This window comes from Protopterus annectens, chromosome 4.part0 (assembly GCF_019279795.1).
Source record: "Protopterus annectens isolate FY-2018-M chromosome 4.part0, PAN1.0, whole genome shotgun sequence".
Classification (NCBI taxonomy): domain Eukaryota; kingdom Metazoa; phylum Chordata; order Ceratodontiformes; family Protopteridae; genus Protopterus; species Protopterus annectens.
This window is the reverse complement of record NC_056733.1, coordinates 1545761293-1545786292: the sequence shown is the minus strand read 5'-3', so window position 1 is coordinate 1545786292 and position 25000 is coordinate 1545761293.

The window sequence follows — 25000 nt, the reverse complement described above, 5'->3', positions numbered from 1 at the left end:
AAGCAAGTGAGTGTTTGTGAGTAAGAAAGAGAAGAAGGCAGACACAGATAAACCAACAAATGGGACAGTGAAACAAAATGAGTAACTGTTGTGTGTGTCTGTAAGGGTCTTCCAGATGAAATTGGTGTATAAATGTCTGTATGAACACAGCTAAGCTCTGTGCTAGCTCTATGTCTTGGTATGTTGGACAGGTGTGAGACATGCAAGGTAGAGGGGGCAGTTCATCATTGCCATCCGCAAACATGAGAACTGGCTTTGCCAGGAGTTGCACTGGCACATCCATGCACATGGTCAGATGCAGTGCTGCTACCTAAATGTGACTGATGTCTGCTGCATGAGCTCCCTTCATGGGGATACCTAGGATCATGACCCCATAGCCTGTCACATCTTTGTGTGGACAGCACACTCACTGATGGAGCAGTGGAAGTTCTGCCACTATGGGAGCATGATCAGGCATGGCCACATTGGCTGACAGCAGATGATGTGGCTGACCTACGCCCATGAGGATGCCTTTCCCCTCTCAGCAGATGTTCCATCACAGACACTGCTCATTCCATGACAGGCACCTCTTGGTCCATCAGAGACACTACTTGTTCCAATGTGTCATTCATCCAATCCAGGGAATCAGCAACATGGTGCAGGCAGTCACACATGTCAGACTGTGCCACATCCACAACCCAGAGCATTTGTCTGGAGTATCCATGGGAATGTGCCTTTACCTCCATGATGGCCCTAAACATACATTGAGTGGCACAGGAAGAGACACCTGTAACAGGTGGAGGAGAGACAGCAGGCCTCCTCCAAGCTCTCCTAGCAATCATCCTGCATGGCACCTTGCCCAGACTTTGGCTACAGCTAGACCCAACAGGCACTGAAGCCACAGTAGCCACACTTCCATGATCAATGTCTTTGCCTTACACCTCTCCAATATATGTGGGCTCACTGGACTGGGTAGGTATAGGCTTACTGGCTGTGTCCAATCGAAATGCAGGAGATGGATGCATGTCAACCTCTGTGTCAGATTCAATCTCTGCACCCCCCAACTGTGCATCAGCCTGGCCACTAATATCATCAGAGTCTGCTGATACACTGACTTCAGGTGGCATAGGGCTTACACCCCCACAGTCATGATCACCTGTGACAAAAAGCAGGAAACACAATAATAAATTAACATCTGCACTACTATAGTGCAATATATGTTAACAAACTAACAGTGCTGCCAGTATTACAGACAGTACAGCAATACACACAACAGGCCTAAGATCGACATCACACACTGCAATATTTCTTCAAATTGCTTAGTTCTACAGACATAAAAATGTTTGCCTTACCATCTATAGATGTGGTACTCCTCTGTAGTTCAGAAAATCCTGGAAGAAGTTAAGCAAGAGGTTAGGGCAACATCATCACAATTAATAGTAACACAGGGGGTAATACTCTTACCCCTTTATATGTCCATTAACTATAATTTCAACAAGAACATGGCTGACAACTCTAACCTAAGCTTATAACTGTAGCGATCTTCAACCCCCCCCCCAAAAAAAAAGACATGTGGCACAGAATTAATTTATTGGTTTCAACTGTTTTACTATACAACAGTATTCAGCTGTTCAGACACCAAAGCCTGCTTGGAAGTTCCTACTAAGATGTGCTTGCTGTCTCAGAAAATGTTGCTCTGACATTCAGGACATGCTGTATTACACTCTTCTAGAAGCTGTCTTGATCTCTTATATTGGCCAGGAACTATTTATAGGGGGTTAATGGGTGTAATCTAGGAGTCTCTTCTCTGGTAACCATCTGGTCATGACCCACTGCAACTACGCTTCTCCATGCAGATGATCATGTCAGTGGCCCTGTGGTGCACCTGCTCATATGTCCTGCTTTGGCAACTCACGGCATTGACATTATCTACTATCTGCCAAAATATTCACATCCTATGTGCCATATCTCCCCATCCCTTTCCAGCAGAAAAGCACCATGTTGCTTAAAGCCACTCACAATCATCTGGTTCTCTTGATTGGTGAAGGGGGATCTCCATGGACTGACATGCCTGGGTGGAATACTCATAGGTTTCCTAAAAGACAGCAGAAGGATAATGCACATAAGTATCACATAACTCCATAATAACTGTTTCCAGAAAAAAAAAAGAAACGTCATTATTACCCATTGTAGAAACAAAAAACAGTCTAGAGATGTGAAATACTAACAACAAGCAGAATGCCGACAAGGAGAGTAACAAGAGCAACATATCCTTGTTTGTTCCATAACACTAACTCACGTTTGCTCCCTCCACCCACAAAAGAACAGTCTGTCCTTATTTATGCCATAACAGTTACTAACCTTTTATCCCCCACCCACAAAATAGCAGTCTATTCTTGTTTGTGCCATAACAGTAACTCACCTTTGTTCCCCCACCCAAAAACAAGCAGTCTGTCATTCTTTGTGTCACAGTAACTCAGGTTTGCTCTCCCCCAAAAGAATAGGAAAATGACACATTTTGCTATCAAGCCATCTTTGAAATGCTAGAAGTGCTATCAAAGGAACTGTCCCTGAAGCATTTGCACATATTTATCACAATACATTCCATTTTCACACATTGGCAATCATGTATACCTCTGAAATAGCTTGGCAAAAATGCCCATGCTATCAGTACACTTCTAACTAATGCATACAGATAAAAGTGTAAAATCCTTAATTTTAGATTTTTCTTAAATACATTCCAGCATATGCAGTATGTAGCTGAAGAAATGGAAGCATGCATTCTGAAGTTCAATACTCCTCTGTGAAGATATATCCCAAAGTAATAGTGTACCTTCACTCCTCACCATCAGTTTGCCTAGCTACACAGTTGCCTTTTATATGGTGTAGATTCAGGTCTGTCAGCACGGTGAAAATGCAAATGAGGTGTGAACTCATTAGAATTGTTGAATCCCAAAACATTGGATCTGTGTAGTGATGCAAACATAGTGCAGCCACTCCCTCAGTGTTTGCTTTTAATGGAAAGCAACTTTGACTGATTAATGGTTTGGAGAAAGAAAACACAATGACACTGCAGGCTGCCTTACTTCCACTGAGTGTGTCAGCTGAGATCTGGAAATTGTTAAATATAAGGTTGGAAATGTAAGTAAGCAGCACACAAGTCACAGGTTGTGTTCTTTCACATCCAACCTGCACTTCATTTTTTGCCAATTGCATATGATATTATTTCCACTTAATATCCTGACAGATTTTAAGGCCAATGATATAGAATGGATTCCATACTGCATGTCTCAGATTACTGCTCAGATAAATGAAGAATGACCAACAAGCACAGAAATGTAAGGCAGTGCTATACATTTGTAAGAAACAATGACAGTTTATGTGATCCCTAGGTGCACTACACCCAAAAACTACTAAATGTACAAATAATACTTGTATGGTTTGATATCACTGTAGATGCTGTTGCAGTTGGTTGTGTGCATATTAGTTAAGTTCCTTACTGCAAATCTATTTGTGTAGCAAAGAGCGATAAGGCACCCATCCCGTGTTCTGAAGGTGCATTGAAGTGAGAGCTCAAATACAGATCTATGTAGTAATATCTCGTGTACTATCATTTTCCAGTGTGTATGTTATAGGTTGCTTTTCCTCATTGTAAGTACCTGTCCCTTTTCTTTTCTTTTTTTTTTATTGGCCAATGTTTGCATGATGCACCCCTTAGCTCAAGCATGGGAGACAGGGACCAATGAATGTCAGGTTTGGCTGTGTTTATCTAATTTGCACAAAGTGCAGCACTGCACAAACTAGACAACTGGTCAGATAGGACCCAGACAGTCAAAAATAGGAAGTGGATACATTCAATTAATACAATCAGGCATTGCGCAAACCCAATAAGCAGTGATGCACACCTGTTAACAGTGATACCTTAAGAATGATTAGTAAAATAGGGAATGTCATGTAACAAGTCCTGTAGCAGCAGGTGTTAAGTGTGTGGCTGGAGTACAGATAGTCCTGGGTTCTAGCACAGGGTGTGTAACCTTTGTTTTACTGTTTTTACATTATAATTTATAGCAATGAACTACAACATAAACAAATGCTTTCTTAACCTTCTTATGACAGCAGGCTTAAGTGTAAGACTGCCTTACATATGGTCCTCGGTTCAAATGTAGTACATGGCATACACTGTTACTGTTGTTCCACTTACCATTATTGTCACTCTCACTTATAACACTTGACATGGTGTAGCTGATATTAATTATATGTATGAAGGCTGAGGCACTAGTATTGTCTCATAGTTATGTATTCATTTATCTATGTATTATCACATTTGTTTTCACATGTATGATTGGGGGTATAATGTGTACTGCATTCTTGTAAGTATATTTCTGCTATCTGGACTGCCATGGTCTTCACATTTTGTCTAACATATAAATATAACTGCCTGTACATCCAATAACCTTGAACATGCTTTGCTTGCTACTGTTGCAGTCTGCTTACCATTGCGCAAACATGGTACTCGGAGGTGCACACTGCCAAACACTGTATTTGCGAGATGGTAAGGGGAGCACAACAGTTTCAAACAGAATGCGCACTCCCAGTAAACACAATGACTGCCATTTGTAGGGAAGTATCATTCTCTATTGCACTAAATCCATGAAAAACATCCCAGGATTTTCTGGGGAAGGGGTCAGGATGAGGATACAGTGATGGGGTGCCCAGGAGTCCAATATTTTTACTGGATGCCTAGTTAAGAACCACAGTACCAGGCTTCTGCAAGGGGACTATTCTGGCTCCCAGTATAAGTCATAAGCTTGGGATAGTTTAATCTGGGCTATAACCAGTGCCACCACTATCCCCAGCACTGGGGAGCAATGTAGGCATCACTACAATGACCTCCTGAGGAGGAAGAGGGATACCCTCTACCACTGAATTGTTAAATTTAAGACTGTGGTCATCTCACATCTGTGTAAGTATCATCTACAGAGAGTACATGTATGAGACTTAAAAGCTGAATATTGGCAAGACTGGTATTCATAATGCTATTCTGTTCTATTTTGTTTTTTCCCACAACTGCATGTAATCATGAGGTTAATGTCCAAACCCATGAGGCTAGACTGATGAGGATGAAAGAAGCATGTGGTACGTATGCAGCAGTATGGTAGTGTTATTCTAGCAATAAAAGTTAAATATAGTGTTTTTTGGTATTTTATAGAGTTGTATCAAACTGAACATGCATAACTCAACTGTATAAGCAAGTAGACATGCATTAGTCTGTAGCACAAACCAAGAATACAATATTCCACTTTTGTCAGAGGTTGTGGGTTCAAATACCACACTTCCCAACTATACAATACTGTTACTTCTGCCATTTATATTTAAATTAAATTAAAACCTCTATACCAATGGCAAAAATGCTGTGCAAAAAGTATAATCTGTATAATTGGAGCACGCATATGTACAATATATGTAGATGTCAAGGAGTAATTGCTGAAATCTGTAGTATAGTGAGCATTTTTTAGAAGCTGGTAGTCTTAAAAATAAAAGTTATCTGTCAGGAGTTGTTAGTCTTAAAAGTAAAAGTTAAGATAATAGAGTCAATTAATTGCATTAATGCACTGCTTGTCATATAGGAAGGTATAGCTAATTATCTGAACTAATTGGAACCTAGGGTAGTTTGGATAATCAAATTGTTCCGATAATCAAACATATAATTGAACTGGATAAGTCATTCAAAGGGGATCCAGTGTCTGTCAGCCTGGGACGACATGCTCAACAAGGCACGTTGCTTTGCAAGAGATGACTTGCACCTGTCACCCCTAGACTTTTGAATACTGGCCAAGGCTCTTGCTGCCCCCATAGTGCTTTTTTTAGGCAAGGCTCAAAAGTCAAACCCACCTCTGTAAATAGCACAATTAACAAAAAAACTGAGGGTTATGCTACTCAACGCCAGTAGTTTAAATCCCAAAATGCATGCGCTCAAAGCACTCCTCAGTATGGAGAACGTCGATATCTGTGCAGTAACTGAAACTTGGTTCAAGGCTCCAGAGAGCATTCCAGCACTACCAGGCTACAACTCATACCACACGCTTCGGCCACGGAACACGGACCGAAACACAAAAGGAGGGGTGTATCCATATTCATCAAGGATACCTACACCTCCAGGTTAGTGGTGCAGCATGATACCTCTGAGATCATCCATGTGCAACTAACATCAGGAAAATCTGCAATGCAAATTGTGGCCTGCTACAGATCACCCTCCATGACCCAGGACCACCACTCCACCTTTCTGGAGACATTGGAAAACATGAAGGTCCTACCGAACATCCTGATATTGGGCAATTTCAATTACCCTACCATTCACTGGGAAAACTACTCGAGTACAAATTCCCAGGCCCAGCGCTTCCTGGAATTCATCAACTCAAACACCCTGAATCAGCTGGTAAACTCCCCTACCAGAGGTGAAAACATACTGGACCTGGTCATCACCAACATGCGCGACATGTGTTCCACACCGGAGGTCAACCCGTCACTGGTTAGATCAGACCATAAACTAATCACTCTGGATGTCCACACCCCACCCCCCCAACTAAGGAAACCACAGTTAAAACCTTTTTTAAAGCAAACTTCACCTTACTTAAGACAGAGGTGGTAAGTTTCACACACCCACGCTAAAGCATAACGCTGCCCAAGATGCAGAAACCTTTACAAATGCACTCTATGAGCACCTACAAGGATACATGGATCATGCCATCCCTAGCAAAACCAAGACTCACTCCTCTAAGAGAAGGAAACCAGCTTGGTGGACCCCTACAATAAACAGGCTATACAATAGAAGGAGGAAACTAGTTCAGAAACAAAGCAAATCCCAAGAAGGAAAGACATCCCTGATCAGTATCAGTAAGAAACTAAGGTCCCTCATAAAATCATCCAAGGCTAACTTCGAAAGAAAAATAGCCAAGGATTCAAAAGATAACCACAAAGCCTTCTTTAGCTATGTTAAGAATCTAGGTGTCAACTCGCAGATATGCATTGAACTAGTGCAAAATAGCACAAAATATACTGAACCTACTGATATTGCCAACATCCTGGCAGATAGATTCAGTGCAAACTTCACCCCCTCTCACCTCCAAAAGGGCCCACAACAATACCAGAAAAGTGTAGTGTCCCAAAAATCACAGATGCACAGGTGAAAACAGCCCTTTCAAAAGCCAAAAACACAGCATCAATGGGACCAGATGGTGTCCCAGGCTGTGTCTTGCATGAACTACAGAACAAACTAACCCCTCACCTAAACATGCTGTTCAATCTCAGCCACTCCACAGGCTACATGCCCATAGAATGGCCACAGCAAAGGTTATTCCTCTCCACAAAGGAGGGCCACAACTGACCTTGGTAACTATCACCACATAAGCCTGACTAGACTAGTCTGCAAGGCTATGGAGCGCATCATCATGGAACTCATTAACAAAGACATTAGGAACCTCCAAACACTTGCCCTGACCCAGTTCGGTTTTGTTAAGGGCAGATCATGCCTACTAAACCTGGTTGACTTCTTCGAGACAGTCATCAAGGCCATAGACGAGGGAAAGGTGGTTCACACAGCCTACCTTGACCTCGCCAAGGCTTTCGACATCATTCCCACTCAGGTATTACAGAAAAACTCACCAGCCTGAACATAAACCCCTCCATCACGAGATGGGTTGCCAACTGGTTTATAGACAGAACTCACACCTATAAGAATAGCGTGCTCCAGGTCCGACTCTAAACCAGTCACAAGTGGTGTCTCACAAGGCTTGGTCCTGGGATCCCTACTGTTCGGCATATACTTCTCAGAAGTACAGGCAAACACAGGAGGACTATGGCTAACCAAGTTTGCCAATGGCTACAAACTGTGAACCATAATTGACACTCCAGCTGACATGGACATCCTCCAAAAAGGCCTTACGGAAACGGACACCGGGTGTCAAAGTTATGGCCTCAAGCTAAATGCCAAAAAATGCATAGTCATCCCATTTGGGAAAAACAAAACACCCACAAATTACCACATAGGTGGCAGCCCCCTTAATACAGAAGAGGTAATAAGAGATCTGAGGACCCAGGTAGATAGTAATCTCTCCTTCGACAATCATATTGCCAAAGTAGTCAGGAAATCCTTCTATGTGGCCCATCTAATTACTAAAGGGTTTGCATCTAGAAATAAAGAGGCTATAGTGCTTCTCTACTCATCATTCATTAGACCCATCATAGAGTACAATGCCCCATTTAGGATGCACCTCATAAGACACTTCCAACAGCTGGAAAGACCACAAAAGTACCTCACCAAGAGGATTACTGGCCTCAAACATATGTCCTATGCAGCCCGACTGAAAAAAACTCTGGCTGTACTAAGTGGCATATCGCTTACTCAGAGGTGATCTCTACCTGACTTACAAAGCCATTTCCAACTCAGAATTGATGGACGTGCTCCACCTAAAGAAATCCAAGTCACTGAGAGCCACGTGCTCTAGTGAGTTAAACCTCACCACAACAATAAATAGAATATGCTGGAGAGATAGATTCCTGTCACAGACACTCCCCATGTTTTGGAACAAAATTCCAAATTACATCAGGCAGAGCCCCTCACTAACACTCTTCAAGAGAAAGCTTGACGAGTGGATGGGTAACAGAAAATACACCCATGAGATCACTTCACTGGCTCTGCTTGACAGACGATCATTTAATTAATCAATGGGGCGGTGAAAGCTGACACACTCTGGCTAGGCTTATAAATGCCCTCAGGAAGCTAGCCTAGTACCTACCTATGAACCTATGAACCTATGAAATAAGCAACTTCTCACCAAAGCAGCAAAGATTTCAGTAGCAAATTCCCACCTTATCTCCACACTACTTTATGCCTCTCCAATATATACCAACCTAAGGCAATGCGATCTAAACAAGCTAAAGACCTGCTACAACAAAATCGCCAAATTTGCCACAGGGGCATCCTACCGTAGTCACCACTGTCTCTCACTTGCTGAACTGTGCTGGCTGTAACTCCCTCACCTCCTTCAATGGTATCAACTCACACTTGCCCACAAACTAATAAACCATCCATTAAATGTCCCATCCCTCCAGAATCTACTCCAACCCTATCTCACCACCAGACCACTAAGATCCAGCAACAAAAATCATTTGCAGATCACTAAAGCCAATAACTCTGCTGGTGAAGCACTATTCTCTTGCACCATAGCCAAATTATGGAACTCCCTCCATCCCACCCACAATTACCTCCGTACCATCATGCACCCATTTCAAAACTTTACTAAAAGTACACCTAAAAACATGCTGGCTATGCCCTTGCAAGTCCCACTCTAATATCACCCACCCCATCCAACCACTACCTTTCTTTCCACCCCACTAACTACCTTCATTATAGCAAGCTTGGATGCTCATAAGCCTACTAATTACTATACAGCAGGAACTTCTTATTGTAACAATTGTTAATGTCTGTTATATACTTCGCAGATAAAGATTCTAGTAGTCTACTGATGTACTATGTTCTTCATCTGTAACTATGTTTGTAATTGTTAATTGCTGTGTTAATCAAATTGTTAATCGCAATGTAAATCCAATGTAACTACTGTCTGTATATTTTAACTTTGGAGCTTTTCTCCCCGGGTCACCACTGAAAATGGACCTATGTCCAGTCAGACACTCCCGGTCAACAAATGTAAATAAATTAATTAAATAAATAAATGATAAATAATAGAAAAACTTCTAAAATTATGTTTGTTTTTCTGCATACAGGAATACACTTTTCAACCATTTAGTGATTCCAATGGACAATAAAGAATATTTTTCACACACAAGCTTGCTACAAGCTCAAAAAACATGTTCAAGCAAATACATATAATGTTTACATATTCAGACTTTATGATTTTTCCTACCCGAAAACCTTGGAAGGTTGGTTCTGATAATTGACATTTCTGATATTCGATGTTCGGATAATCGACCCTCTACTGTATCTGTTTTTTTTTTCTCTCACCCCAACCTTTATCTTCTCTTTTTTATTTTATTTTTATTTTATTTATTTTTTAAATTTTTTTTTTTTATTATATGTTGTCAAAATGTGTCCATGTCATTCATGTGTACCACATCACTAAATGCTCCACAGCACAGCTGGGAAGGCCTACCCCACAAGATCCACATGCCCCCCTTCACAGACTGCAGCACCATATCCCAGCATGTTTGGGAGCCAACCTGGCAGCACCACCTCTGCTGCTCCTGCACTACCTGCCCCCTCAAGTAGTCCTGGCCTGGAGGTTGGTCCAATGGTACCTTCCGGGAGCAGTGTTAGAGTTGGTGGTTTATCACCTGAGCTCAATTGCCAGAGATGGTGCATAGGGTTGTGAGCCACACTGTTGCACACCTATGCCTGCTGGACAGGCTGCTCTCTCTCATTTTACATAATACCTAGAGGATGAGACACAGACATCAGGCACTCCAGCCAGCAGTGGACTGAGATGACAGTGATGACAGTCCAGTGGGTGAAAACTTGATTCTCACATTCCTACATCCCTTCCCCAATGTTTTTCTCTCTCTCAAAAAAAAAATCATCCCATACATAGCTCTCCATTTTGCACACTTCTCTTCTTGACACACTTGATTCTGTCCAATTGGTTCTATAACATGATTGTGTTGTAGTCACCCCTTTCTCTGAAGGTGACAGTCTAAATTTGCTTAATATTTTGCAGCTATGTTCACTTTACGCTGTTAAAGAAATGGATAGGTATGGTTATTTCCTACCTCCCTCCTGCACATTCCTGTCCTATTTTCCAAATGTTCTTTACCTGCTTGCTCCCCATTTCATCATTGCCCTTTCTTCCCAATTTCTTTTCTTTAATGCATTATTGTGGGATGATGCACATCACGCAGCAACAATAATGGGAAATTAGTTAAAAGTATTACATACAGCTGTATTCAAACCCAGTACCAACTGGCCTCAAAAATGAATGTATCACTGCATTAAGTGCATTAACACATGCTGACACAGTCAGTTAAGTAGCAGATGTATTCCAGAAACTCAATGCTTAGTCTCAGACTTTGTTCTTTCCCCTGCTTGCTCCCCATTTCACCACTTTTCTATCTACCTCATTTTAACACCTTTAATCTGGTCTCAAAATAGAATCTCACACAACATGCATAAGAAGCAGAAAAAGCAGTGGACCCCTTCATTTTCTGGGCTCCGTGTTTTTGAGGAGGTGTGCATTATACACCAATGTGCAGTGATAGTGAGCAGTGGCAAAATACTGCTGTTATCACCAAGCAATACCTCTTAAACCCACTGTGCTATACCAACACACACCAACACATCTCGGATAAACAATTCACATAATTGTATTATCACTCATAGGTTCATAGGTTCATAGGTTGGTACTGGGCTATCTGCCCAAAGGCATATATTAGCCCAGCCACATTGTGTGGTATTCACTGCCCCTTTAGTAGTTCCCTAGACCCTTGTACTAGCAACTAGTACCCTTGGCCCCTATCTAGTAGTGCTATTGGTGTGATCCCCGGTGTGAACTTTCTGTTACCCATCCACTCATCAAGGTTCCTCTTGAAGAGTGATAGTGAGGAGCTCTGTCTTATGTAGATCGGGACCCTGTTCTATAGTAAGGGAAATCTCTGCGAAGGGAATCTATCCCTCCAGCATGTTCTATTCATTGTTGTGTTGAGGTTTATATCCCTAGAGCGTGTAGCTCGAGTAGATTTGGTTTTGCTAAGATGGAGCATGTTCAACAATTCTGGGTTGGACATGGCTCTGTATGTTAGACAGAGATCACCTCTGAGAAAGCGGTATGCAACAAAGAAAAGTCTTAGCTTTTTCAATCGTGCTGCATAGGGCAACTGTTTGAGGCCAGTAATCCTCTTGGTTAGGTACCTTTGTGGTCTCTCCAGCTGCTGGAGATGTCTAGTCAGGTACATTCCAATTGGTGCATTGTACTCAATAATGGGTCTGATGAGGGAAGAGTAGAGGGGCACCATTACATCCTTAGATCTTGAAGCAAACCCTTTCTTGATCAGATGGGTCACATAGAAGGATTTTCTAACCACTTTGGCAACATGGTTATCAAAGGAAAGCTGACTATCTACTTGGGTCTCTAGATCCCTTATTTCTTCTTCAGATTTCAGGGGATTACCTCCTATGTTGTAGTTTGCGGGTACTCTGTTTTTTCCAAAGGGGATTACTACACATTTTTTTTGCATTTAGCTTGAGACCATGGCTTTGACACCTGCATCAGTCTCATTTAGGCCCTTCTGGAGGATATCCATGTCGGCCGGAGACTCTATTATAGCACCCAGTTTGCAGTCGTCTGCAAACTTAGTCAGCCACAGCCCTTCTGTGCTTGCCTGTACTTCTGAGAAGTATATGCCAAATAGGAGGGGCCCCAGGACAGAGCCCTGAGGCACACCACTTGTTACTGGTCTGGATTTGGACATAGATCCCACTACTCTTACTTTATGGGATCTGTCTGAGAGCCAGTTTGCGATCCATCTTGTGACGTAAGGGTTTATGCCCAGGCTGGTGAGCTTATCAATAATACCTGAATGGGGAATGATGTCAAATGCTTTAGCAAGGTCAAGGTAAGTCATGTGTACCTCCTTTCCCTTATCTAGAGCCTGAGTAACTGTCTCAAAGAAATCCACCAGGTTCAGGAGGCATGATCTGCCCTTGACGAAGCCGAACTGTGAGGGGTCCAGCGACTGGAGGTTCCCAATCTCTCCATTTATGAGTGCCAAAATGATTCGCTCCATAGCCTTACAGATCAGACTGGTCAGGCTTATTGGTCAGTAGTTCCCAGGGTCAGTTGTGGCCCCACCCTTGTGTAGTGGGACCACCACTGCCATGTGCCATTCTATGGGCACATATCCTGTGGAGAGGCTGAGACTGAACAGGGTATTAAGATGCGGGGTTAATTCCTTTTGGAGCTCACATATGACACAGCCTGGGACAACATCTGGTCCTATGGAGGCAGTGCTTTTAGCTTTAGATAGAGCCTTGTTAACCAACGTATCAGTAATAATTGGACTTACACAATCCACTGGAATGGTAATAGGCCCTGCAGGTAGTGAGGGGGGGTGGGGAATTTGCACTGAACCTGTCAGCCAAGATGTTGGCAATGTCAGAAGAGTCAGTGTATTTTGTTCCATTTTGTACTAGCTCAGAACAGACCTGAGTGTTGCCATTTAGGTTTTTGACGTAGCCATAGAAGGCCTTATGGTTATCCTTGGCATCCTTGGCAACTTTCTTTTCAAAATTAGCTTTAGTTGACTTGATGAGGGCCCTTATTGTCTTACTAATGCTGATCAGGGATAATTTTTCTACTTGAGATTTGGCCTTTTTTTGTATGTCTCCTCCTTTTATTGTAAAGTTTGCTGATGGCCGGCGTCCACCAGACTGTTTTCTTCTTGCTTGAGGAAGGAGTCTTGGTTTTATTTGGGATAGCATGGTCCATGCAATCCTGAAGATGCATATAGAGTGCCTTGGTGTAGGATTCCGCATCCTGGATATCATTATCCTTCTGCAAGGGAATAGTGAAGCTTTCCACTTCGGATGCAAGTAGTTTAAAGTTTGCTTTGGAAAGGTTTTTGACTATGGTTTCGTTGACTGGGGGAGGTGGAGGAGTGAGGATGTCTACTCTGTAATGAAAACTATTTTAAAGTATTAGACACACCTGTAGTTGAACCCAGCATGATCTGGGCCAAAAAAGGAATGTATCAATGCATTAACACATGCTTTCACTGAGTCATTTAAGCAACATGTGTATTTCATAGACTCAGTACTAACTGTCAGGCTTTAGCAATGCTGCTCGCATTTGTGCACTACTTACCTATGTACAAACATGTGTATCTCACATTCGTATGCACTTTAGTAATCATCTCACAAACCCACTGCTTGCCAAGCTATGGAAATATTTATATTATTCTGTATCACTGATGTTTACAGTTCATTTCCTGTGTATGACATGAAATTACATGTGTAAATACTAAAAACTGAGGGCTGAATCTAACAATATGTCACATATTTACAATACATCCATCTGTTGGCACCCCCCAAGCACTGCAAACCTGGTGTCTCTGTACATTTTCCACACATATATCAACCACAGTACAAAATGTAATATCAAATGTATGCTATGCAATGCACATCACTCTGGTAACATGCAGAATGACAATTATTGATTCATATGCATATAAACATGTATCTGCAAGGCTAGGGAAGGAATCAGCATGGACCATATCCACAGGAACATAGATGACATTGAATACACTTGACCCTACCTTTCTGTTTATGTGAAGGGTAGCTCTTGATTATTGAACCTTGTGGACTTCTTGAATACTGACTCCACAGACCTGGATGAGGTATAACAGGACATACAGCCTATGCTGACTTAACCAAGGCCTATAATGCTATCTCCCATTCATGTGTCATAGTGAAGATCTCCCATGTTGGAATTAAGCCATGCAGTAGTACAGGGATAGGCAACTGGCTCACTGACATAACATACACTCTTAAAGTCAGGTAATACAGCTCCACCAGTAGCCAATTGCCATTAGAATACCTCAAGGATCTGTGCTGGGCCCTCAACTGTTTGCAAAGTACTTCCCTGAAGGACAAGCAATGGTAGCTGGCTTGTGGTTTCAGATAACTGGTAACTGGAAGCACTAATATAGAGTCCCTCGGTGATGGTAGAATACTACAAAAGGAGCTGCCACATCCAAATGATTGTTGCCAAACTCATGAACTGAACTTTAAAGCATACAATGGCTCATTGTCCCCTTTGGCAATGAAGTACCTCTACAAATTATGATATACATTGCACCCCCTCTAAGATCAAACAGTGCTGTGAGACTTGAGAACACATGTTGATAACAATCTACACTTTCATCACTGTGTTTCCATAGTGGTGACACACACATTCAGAATTGCATACATCAGTCATATTGACTTGACATAGAAGACCACAGTGGTCATACCTCTGCTGTACTCTACCTTTATTAGACCACTAATTGAGTACAATGGTCCCTTCTGTCTGTTCCTCACCAGACCCCTGCAACAATTGGAGAAAACACAGGGTTGTGCCTGGGTGACTTCAAGTCATCCAAACATGATATGCATGGAAAGCTTGAAAGACCTGTCAGTGTACTCAGTATCATGCAGGCTGCTGAGAGTTGAGCTATGCCTGCCCTACAGAGCAGTCTGAGACCGTCTCCTATTGGAAATGTTGCACATCTGGAAATCAAATGGGACAAGCATAACTTGGCCCAGGGTTTTCAACCTAGCCTGTGACATAAACAGAAACTGCTGGGGAGACATATACCCCCCCCAGTGACTCACACTCATCTGTAATACTCTCCCACTGTGTGTGAATCAGTGCTCCTCAATGACCATGTACAAGCGCAACATTGAGTACTGGTTGGGTAATTGTAGAGTCACTTCTGGGGTGTAACCTATGTCCCTCATGGACAGGGCCAGTTGGTGCTGCTCACAAAATTACTCTTCTAACAATGACCATTCAACTAAGCTCAATAGGGGTACTCGTGTGTTTACGCAGCTTGGCTTCTAAACACTGTAGGGCCATTAGGCTAGTAGTCTCCTATGTATTTGTGAAGCTACGAGCCTATGCAGGTCTCCCAACATTTTGTCTTCCACATGGCCTGATGATGTCATCTATTAGAAGTTCTCCTGCAGTCTTCCAAAGATTAGATTTCTGCCGTAGTGCTTGCCTAGTGTACTGTGTTCTGTAGCCTGTGTACTTAGATAGGTAAGGGTTCTGTTCTAACTGCAGTCAACTGAGCGTGTGTGTGTGTGTGTGTGTGTGTGTGTGTGTGTGTGTGTGTGTGTGTGTGTGTGTCAAGCCACAAAAGTAGAAGTGTGTTAGTTACTGCTCCAATCCCATGAATTCACAGTATTTTGATACTTGCACATGCCTGTAGATCCATTTCATGCAGGCCTCCCAACTTCTACTTTCCAACATGAACTGCTGATGTCATCCACTATAAGTTGACCTGCAGCCATGTAAAAGTTAGACATGTGTCATGGTGCTAGTGTAACATGCTGAGTTCTGTAGTCTGTGTATTTAGATAGAAAGGGGTTCTGTTCACACTACAGTCAACTGTGTGTGTGTGTGTCTAGCCAGAAAAGCATAAGTCTGTGTCATGAAATTACTGCTCTAATCCTATGAGCTGACATTATTGTAATACTTGCACATGCCTACAGATCCATTTCATGCAGGCCTCCCTACTTCTCTCCAAAATGCTGCTGATGCAGTTGACTGTGTGTGTGTGTGTGTGTGTGTGTGTGTGTGTGTGTGTGTGTGTGTGTGTGTGTGTGTGTGTGTGTGTGAGCTGTTGCTTCATATTACAGAGAATATTTTACTCCAGCATGTGGGGCACTGTTATATTCTTCTCAATAGACACTGCTGATGTCATCAGCTATAAAGTGTTGTCTAAGAAACTTCAAGTTGGACTTGAGCTGTGGCACTTGTGTAAAGTACTGTATTATGTAGTTTGTGTACTTAGGTAAGGGGTTCTATTCTCACTGCAGTCAACTGGATGTCTGTGTTTGTACACTTGCTTGACATTAGAGAGAGCATTTTACAACAGCAGGTGGGACATTGCTTTTACCATCTTCCTCTCAACAGATTCTGCTCATTTGCAGATGTACAGTATACACATCAGGGCAGGGTCCAGGCACAAGTCACCTCATCCTTTTCAATACAGATTTCAGGAACAGGGCTTTCAGTACAGCCACATATGTCATGACATAGTTTGTAGGACCTGTGTTTTCTTGGTGTGAAACCCCCGTGGTCTGTCCAACTCCTGCAGGTATCTGGTGAGGTACATGCAAAAGGAAGCATTATACCACTGGTTTCAGCTTAGCGGGAGTGATGTCAATGGTGTATTTACTAGGAAATTCCACTTTGCATAAGGCACAAATCCTGACACATGCTATATTTATTAGTAGACCATGTGGCTTTGGTACCAATAATGTCTGTGTTAGCCCCTCTATTACTATAGTCACATAATCGGTGGACTCGGTGATTGTAATATGTATGCATGAATCAGCAAAATTAGTAAGCTATAGGTCATATTTTGTAACCTGGACTGTTAAGAAGTAGATTTTAATCTTTATATGGCTCAGCACAGATCCTTGGGGTTCACCCCAATGGTTCCACCTGTCTCCCTCTTGGACAAGGTAATAGGTACTGATCATGGAAATAAGGGTAGAATTGGCTAGGCTTGTAAGGGACCATTAGTTTAGTAACTTCCTATGATTCTGTGATCCTATGATCCTATGAGCCTATGGTCAGTGGTGACTGCTGCAAAGGTAGAGGTTGATTCACCAACTTTACAGTATGTGGTCTGATTGTGAAGACATCACTTAACCATCTAGTGATGTGAGTGCTATTCCCCAGCTGGTAGAATTTGTCAATGATGCCTGAGCAGGGGGATTGTGTCCATACCCTACAACAGATCACGATAGGCAGTATGCACTATGTTAACTTCATGCAGGCCTATTACACAGAAACAATGGGCAGTGACAACATCAACGATCACTGATAGTGTGACTCAGAACATAGACCTACCTGACACTGTGTGATACATACTTCAACACACCCTCCAGAGAGAGTATGTTCCCATAGAAGAATGTACATTGACAAGCTTCCATCTGAGTGGGCTGGAGACAGCACTTGATGCATGCATGCATGGACACACCCTGACACTCCTGATCTGTGAGGTAGACCAACATGTCATCATGGACCTTCTTTAAATGGACACTACTAATATCCCAGTTGTGTGCAACAGACATGAGCTAGTTTTTGATGCTTCTATGTCACATCGATGCCTGCTACATCTGTAAAATGTCCTCAAAGAGCATCAGGAACTTGAAAAGGCCAAGACATTCAACAGGAGTCCACACTGATGTATTCACTCCACAATGACAGATGTGACCATCAACACCTATATCACCAAGTGGGTAGGACAGTGGATCACATACGTGGCATCTATATATGTAGAAATGTATGAAGTGACTTATATCTCATGTCCAGTGATTGTGGGTACATCAGAGCTTTCTGCTAGGCCCTTTCCTGTCCATGATTGAAATCCCAGATGTCAAGAATGACATACAAATCCTGTGTCCCAACAGCTGTCTGGAGGACTACAGATTGGGGATAACCATTGACTCTAACTGTGATTGGTATAATGCATACAGTATCAACACGCATCACAGATTACTGCCACAGCAATGACAACACATGAGATGAAAAAAAAAACATGTAGGGATGTGTTTCATTATACAAACAAATGCAAAAACCAAGGATCATGTAGACATCAAACCCTATCAGCAGACCAGTTGTTATGTGGCCTGTGTCCTGGGATATATGGTATATGGAATATCCACCAGCATGTGTCCAATGCTGTAAGTACTCCCTTGTATGTAACATAACTACTAGGTATGTGCAGGACATCTACATGACAGGCCATAATAACTTTATAGTTCACTGCCTTCATCACATTAATATATGAGTACAATGCACCATTCCTCATGTCCCTTCATATATATCTTCCAGTGATGTGTAACTGAAATGTACCACCTTTGTCACTGTGAGCTGTCATACATCTATTTGTACACACCTAGGTATTAGTTTTGTTGCATAAACATTACTGTCTGATGGCACAGAACCTCCATCAAGGTGTAGTACCACGTGCATGTGTGATATATGTTTCTGTGATGCACTCATGATATACATAGCTGTTTAACAACATTGATGGCATGGTTTCATTCATGACAGTGTGGATTGTGCCCTATATATCTCTGCCATGCACACCAGTCAACTAGCCTGTAGTGATCATAATGTCAAGTGTATCTCCTCTCACTTCCTGCATATGTTAATGTTAGGAGAGGGTGCTTGATTACACTCATAGATTGCTGACATTCCCTAATAGTTGTACAAGTGTGTTGGTGCAGAACCATCTTTGCTCACTAAAAAACACATATGTTGTGCTGGAGACATGGGTATTACTGGGGTATTATTCTGATATTGTCCATGATTGTGTGCAATGGTTTTACTATTGGCCATGAGCCTGTATCTGTGTCCTACTTGTTTTATGCCTCTGCTGACAATAAAGGCATTCTCAGGCAAATCAGTTTGCACAGCTTCACAATAAGCACCCAACCCCAACTGTATTTAACATCCATGATACATGTCCTCTCCATTGTTCATGTCTGGATGCTTATATCACACAGATATCCACTGTTATGTCACCTTGTGTGACAGTCACACCATATACATTTGTCACTGTGCAGTCTGTATTGTGCCATGGTGAGATGTGATTAGTGTTCCTGCTGCAACTGTCTTCCTTTTACATTTCTTCACCTGTGGTACATTACAGTGTTTTACCTGTTTTGCTTTCCATTGTTCATCCCAAAATTTCATCTGTGTGTCCCTATTCAATAAACACACTTCCCATGATTGTTTCTTATAAATGGCAGTCCATGTACCCTTACAGATCATAAACACAAGTTATACAGACTGCCTGGAATGGGATTTAACAATACTCAGCACTATATACACTGTCTCTGTGCCTGTAACAAGTACATTAATATATAAAAAACCCTGGTGGCCTGCCATCTGTGTTGCTTTAGACAGTTTCATGGTGGCCACCATGAAACCCTGCTTGTTTATGTTTGAATGCAAGCTGCAGCATGAATATTCATTAAGCGCTGCTGCTCACCGCACAAACACTTAAACTCTGTGTAGGCTTTGTACAAAGCCTACATTGAGTTTATTGAATCCCTGTTTTTTTTTTTTTTTTTTTAACTAGACTCTCTCTGAACTTTCTTTCAGTCCTTTGGAGTGTTAGTATATCCAGTGCGGTTTGCTGAATCTCTTTCCCATTTTCCATGGGATAGTAACACTGGATGAATGTGATCAGAAAATTGGAGCCCAACAAGGTTGCCTTGGATTAGTGGTATATAGATAAACAGAATGGTAGATAGATAGACAGATAGACATAGATAGATAGATAGATAGATAGATAGATAGATAGATAGATAGATAGATAGATAGACAGATATTTTTACTAATTATTTTACTGGATTGCTGCTCTGGTTCATGTACCTTTTTAACAATGACAGAAGCCGGACACAGAACAATAAGTAAATATACTTACGGCTATATTTTATGATTACATTGTAGTACAGCATGCAAAGCATTAGATGAATCCATCAGGTACAGGTTATTCCTGTAACTTTACCTGGTTTACTCAGTATGGAAGCACACAACACTCATTGCAGTTATTGCAATACAAATAGGAAGAAACCCCATCATGCCAAACACATATCAGTTTTTGCTGTGCTCTTCCTGAGGAGTACCAGTTTTATATTCCTCACTGAAGTATACATTTTGACATATTGTGTGCATGCATAACTCTCTTATTAGAGGTACAAAACTGTCAAACAACATTACATTAAAATAAATGTTTTTTTTTTTTTCACAAGTTATTTCAGAGCTTGGTTGCATGTATACAGATAAATATAGACACATTTAAACAGGAGATGTCATGCAGGGATGATCTTCATTTTGCCATGCCTGCTCAGTTAAAAGTCATCCATCAATGCAGAGATGCATTAAATTATTCCACCATGTTCATACTATACCCAATGCTTGATTTGAAAAGTAAACAATAACCACACTACAGGAACACATTTCTGTCCAGCAGTCAGCTGCAAGTATTTTCATGAACTTTTAAACTTCAAGTCATGTGAAATAATTATTCCATTCAGATGAAATTTTATATCTTAATGTGAATGCATAGATTTCCCTTCAGTCTATAAAATGTGGAACTTTTTGCATATTTCATATGGGTTCTAAGACAAGGCTTTTGCTTCCGGTAAATTCATTATCACTAGTAAAATGGATTTGGCAATTTTGTTTTGGCACTTTGCTTTTTACAAGTCTTATCTTGCAACAGCCAATTGTTTTAGACCATTGAGCTCACTTGGTTATTATATCCCAGCTGCCATCTCTCTTACTGTGCAGGATTAATACTGTCTTTATTTCTTTTTCTAAAACTTCGTGCACCACATTTATTAGAGTGAATCAAACATCTCCTTTTGACATTTTAAAGTGATTAATTTTCCATCATGCTCTGTGAATTCTCCACTACCATTTTCAGCCAAAATTATCTGTACTTTCAAGGAATCTGCTAAATACTATAATCAATTTACTATAAGGGTATTGAAGATTTATAAGATCAACTGCCTCCTTCAATCTCTAAAGATTTTGAAATATATGCGCTGCAACTTCTGCATGTATATTTCATCCACCATAGTCTATCCTGTTTAGCTAAAAGCCCAGATCATAGTTGATGGTGTACAGTTGAACAAGTTAATAAATTATAGTGTACCTTTATAGTTTCAGGTTGAAGTAGGTGGTTATCAGACTGTATTTTGCCTATAAGGATTTTTTCCTGCATTTCACTTGCTTTCCATACTATCCAGTTGATTTATGTGATCATGTTTACCTGGTCTCTAGTGTTTAGATGGAAAAGAGTTCACATTATCCAGAGCAAAATTAAGAGACCATATTAGGATAGCCACTATGAAGTGATTATCTTCTCTGCCCCACACAAGACGTTTTCTCTCTTTACAGTCTTTCATATCTGAAGCAAGAACCCAAAATGGTTTATCTGTAACTATACTCCCTTCTGAAAGATGATGCACTATACTTCCAAGTTCTCTAGCTTTATACATAAGTAGATCTGTGTAATGCTACAGCAGGATTACAGGCCCAATTATTTCCAGTCAAACCTTGCATGGATCACATTTTCATTTTATTTTATTTTTTTCTGTTCATGTGCCCATTCATGTGATAAAGTACTAATAATCTCACAATGATAACCATCAACACAATCATTCTTTCTCAAATTAAATTTCCTTCATTGAAAGTATACAATCAGTCCCTTAGAAAAATATGGTCATAGGATCTGCTCTTTCTTTGTAAAAGCTTTTTTTCATTGCTTTCTCTCTTGCCTTTTTAGAAGAAAGGTTTATTATATAGCTTCTTAAATGGTTCTAATATGATTTTATGCACCCATGTGTAGAAGATTTATCCATCAGCTCCTCCAATCTTGATGAATCTATCATCAAAACAACAGAATTACATAATTTTCCATAAAATGACAGATACAGAGATTGCTTAATGTGCAGGAACCAGAAAGAAGAGGGCAAACTTCCAACAAATGAGCTGTAACAACTATTACTCAATATTATAGAATTTCAAGACCTCATTGGTCATGGAGTTGTCAGTAAGCTGATATTACTGCACAGTGGCATTAATTTGTCTACAGAAGTCAGAAAAATAATACTGCTATCAGCAAGGGAAACAAATAATTTTTAATATCAATAAGGTAGTTCTTACTATTTCATGCAGAAAGATAGCTTATTTAGTGATAAAACAGACTTATTAGTAGTTTATCTAATTCACAATCCCAGTAATAAAAGCAGTCATGCTTAGTTGGATGGGAAGATTTGGTGGGATTGATTCCTGGCTACTAATCCCTCTAGTATAATTGCTATTAAACCATTCTTATTTTTTTTCAGTAAATTAAATGCAATAATTCATACAAGTTGTGCCACAACTGAGCATGTGTGAGTGCTGACTTTGTACTTTCATGAGACATACGCTGACTTGAACTTTGCCTAGAAGCTGCAACAGTGGTCAAGCTTTAAGAACTGAATTGTAACTTCCTGTCCATCCTTACTGATTCATCCTAAGTATAACCCTAACCCTGCTGCTGCTACTAGCAGCAACCCTACACATTCCTTTTGCATACATTGTTTTCCTAACAGTATCACTAAACAAGAACCACTTCACATACAACATGCAAAACAAGAAGATTTACCTACCCCAACTCTAACCCTAATCGCAGAACACACACACACACACACACACACACACACACACACACACACACACAGAAACATACCGCAAAATTTATCCTCACCCTAGCCCTTACACACACACACACACACACACACACACACACACGCACACACACACACACACACACACACACACACACACACACACTCACACAGAAACATACCACAAAATTTATCCCCACCGTAGCCCTTATACACACACACACACACACACACACACACACACACACACACACACACACACACACACACACACACACACACACACACACACACACACATATACACACATAAATTCTCAACACTAACACAAAACGTTTTGGTATAGGTAAAAGCTTTGGCATTACAAAACCCACTTACTCTAACATTCCACAAACCACAAGAGTAGTTAAGGTTCCTAAGTTCAAAATCTCATGTAATCATCAGGTAGGAATTTTGATCGCTAGAATGCAGTACAATCTGTTGATGGTCAAATTTAAGGGGTGACAAACAGATGGTCGAAGTGGGTTTGGTCGAACCCACTTCAGTTGAAGTCTGGAGGCCGAACGATGACAATGTCAAACCTAACATTGTTGAAGTATGAATCTCGCCTCCATCTTGACCCATGTTAAAGCCCATTCCAAGGTTTGCAGTGAGTCATATTTCGACATTGTTGGAATTCGATATTTTCCATTTTGCAGAAGTGGGTTGATGATCTCATCATTCAATGGGGTCAGGTTTGACCTTCTGATGGTAAACCAAATTTGAGATTATCATCCACTATCATCCCTAATGTTTTTAATGAAAAGTGTCTTCGGTGTTTGTTTTTTGTGAGGTTGAGCATGAGTTTTGATTTACAAAGCCATGCTTCAGTGGCTGTTAAAGGTTCCTGAGTAATTTTTGGGAGATATGCCATTTTGTCTGATGTGCATATGAGTGTGGAGTCATCTGGGTATTGTACTAAAGAGGCCCGTTGTCTGGACATATGGAGGGTGTTGGTGAGAATGTCAAAGAGGTGAGAACCAAGGATGGAGCTTTGTCTTACACAGGTAGTAACTGGGATATATATATATATATATATATATATATATATATAGAGAGAGAGAGAGAGAGGGTGCGAGAGAGAGTGAGAGGACTGCTATTTTACTGATTAATACCTATTAGAAAAGTAGCTGTTGAGCCATAAAGGGTGGGCTAAGATAGACTTAGCAAGGACATTTGAAGTAAAAGTTTGCTGGGACAAATTGTATTGATGGCTATAGGCAAGTCTAGAAATAAGGAGAAGTCTAATTTGACATTATATCTAACTTTATTGACAGTATCTATAAAAGGGAGAAGTTCAGTGTTAGTATGAAGGGGGATGCAAGCCATGTTGTATGAGAAATAGGAGGTCTTTTGCGAGAGATAGTTTAGCAATTGTTTTTAAATACATTTTTCAAATATTTTGGATAGGCTGGGTAAGACTGCAATAGGTCTAAAATTAGCTATGTCTGTTGAATTTCCTCCTTTGTGTAGATGGATGATTGTTCTTTCCAGACAGAGGTAATATGGGATTCATGAACTGATCTATTTATAAGGATTGAGACAGGATAGGCAAACCTATTGGCTGCTATTTTAAGATATTCACATGGAAGTCCATCAGCCAAGATAGAGCATAGTTTAAGTTTGTTTAATAATTTTATACAAAATATGGGCAAATATTGTTATAAGTTTAAAGTCAATGTGATGATAATGTGGCTATTGTGTAGGGTTGGAATTAGATGTTGTGGAATCCTTGGTTATGGATGCTATACAATTTATGACATAATTCTGTTGCAGTTTTGAGTGTTGTGTTATTAGAGAGGGGCTGAGGTTGAATTTTTGGCAGGGATGTATGATTTCATTAATGGCTATCCAGAATTTTTAGGGATGTGTTTTCTATTGTTGTAAATGTTGCTATAGTATATTTTTTATCTTCACTTAATTGATTTTTAGCACAGTTATACAGCATTCTGAATTTATTATCATTATTAATATTATTATTATTATTATTATTATCTATTTATCTATCTG